This window comes from Cebus imitator, unplaced genomic scaffold, assembly GCF_001604975.1.
Source record: "Cebus imitator isolate Cc_AM_T3 unplaced genomic scaffold, Cebus_imitator-1.0 Scaffold977, whole genome shotgun sequence".
NCBI classification, from domain to species: Eukaryota; Metazoa; Chordata; class Mammalia; order Primates; family Cebidae; genus Cebus; species Cebus imitator.
The window spans coordinates 45,159-46,989 of NW_016108292.1; the positions used below are offsets into that span (position 1 = coordinate 45,159).

The window sequence follows — 1,831 nt, forward strand, 5'->3', positions numbered from 1 at the left end:
CCAGGAAAACAGCCCAACACAGCATCAAAGGCCGGGGGCATGAACCACTCAAGTGTCCATTATGTATCAGGTACCCATGACCTACATGATGGGCTTGAGAACAAACATACTAAAAAACAGGGAGGATCTAAAAGTTTCATGAGCTCACCACTCATTGTGGAGGAGACGTCTGTCTCATCAGACAGTTCATAACACTCACCTCAAAGCGATGCTGCCCATCACTGAGGATCCTGGCATCATTCTCATGTGATGCGAACATGATAGCCAAGCCCTGACCAAACCAGTGTGCTCTGGCCACCTGAAAGGAGACAGAGTAGAAGCAGAAGACCCCAAAGGGGGAAGACACCCAGAGTAAGGGATCAGGATATGAGGTATAAAAGATGTGAAAAGTAAGGAATGGGAGAGTAGGTGTCCTGGGTGTGGGGCTAACCTGATGCAGGTAGGTGTCAGAATCCTCACGCATGTCATAGATAAAGGCAGTGTTCATCCACTTGATGTCTATGATGTGGCCAAATAGGATGGTAACCTTAGAATTGCTCATTGAAAATCTTTTGTGGTCATTCTTGGACACATGTGCAGAACAGCAAACAATTGTAGTCACCTGACGTGGTTCCTTGGCTTACCCTTCAGTTTTCCTTAGGCCTCAGCTGATGCCATCACCGCTGGCTGCCCTCCCCATTCCCCTAAATTCCAGATGGGTGTGAGGAGGTAAGGGTGGGAAGAAATAGTGGATTGTGGATTGAGGTGCCATTTCCCACCGTTGGTGGTGATGAGGGTACAGATTCATAAGCTGGCATTGAAGAGGCTCCTGCCCTTTGCACAGCGTGTTTGGTCACCCCAGTGCTCAGGCTGAACCCTGAGAAGAAAGAGGAACTTGACTGTCTACAGAAAGTGATAGTGCTGAGAAGGAGTGTAAGTGCCTGCAGGGTGATCACTAAGGTCACCTGAGAGGGTGAGACAGGTGTCTGGTCCTAGACTTGGGGAACTTCTCCAGCAATTATGCAGCCTGTCATCTGCACCAGGCATTTCCCTTGTGTGTCTGACTTTGGCTTGGAGGAACAGGGTCTGAAGAGTGCGTGGTGAGGAGCTGAGGTCTGGGTGAAACTCGAGTTGCCAGTTGGCAGGGATATTCCCACCAACCTGGTCCTTGTTGTCTGACCCATTTTCTTGTGTAAAGAGTCCTGGAACGTGGGGGCTGGGGAAGGGAGGGCAGAAGGCTGGCAGAGCCGGTGTCAGCAGGTCTCCTCCATTCTGACGTCAGCACTTCAGAGCACCTGGAGGAAAGCTGCTCCTCTGTGTCCTCAGGTGTCCATGCAGCTTCTTCTGTTGTCAGCCTTGCCTGTGTGCCTGTGTGTGCTGAGAAGGGATCAGAGGGGAAAAGCATCACCAGGCACTTGCTTGGGCATCCTCGTTCCCTCCTGAGACACACCCAACCCACTGCCCACAGAACCCGGCCACTGCAGAGAAACTAGAACCATGGCTACAAGAATCCCCCCAGACTCCAGCATGTCAGGTTCCCAGTCTGGGTCGAGAGATGCCTCCTTCAAACACTCACCCTTTGTGGAGGAGGTGACTCACCATTTTCATTACTTTGGCAGCGTCTGTGATTCCATGAACTGCAGCTCTAGCTCTGTGGAAATCCCCTGTGTCTATGTAAGCCAGACTTCACTGTTATGGCTTGCACTCAAATAACTCAAGCAATTCATTTACAATTTGTATAGTCCCTGTGGGGAGACGGAGGAAGAGTTAGATACCATCACATTTTCCTACCTGCTAAGCAATTATAAGTGAGATGTTGCTTTTTAAAGGCATGCTTCCTCCTGTTCACCTC

General features: G+C 50.2%; 1 pseudogene; it reads left to right on the plus strand.

Annotated features, from left to right (window-relative positions):
* Window positions 1-1,792: 1,792 nt before the first annotated feature.
* The window catches only part of LOC119469900, a 3,386-nt pseudogene continuing 3,347 nt past the window's right edge, over window positions 1,793-1,831 (plus strand).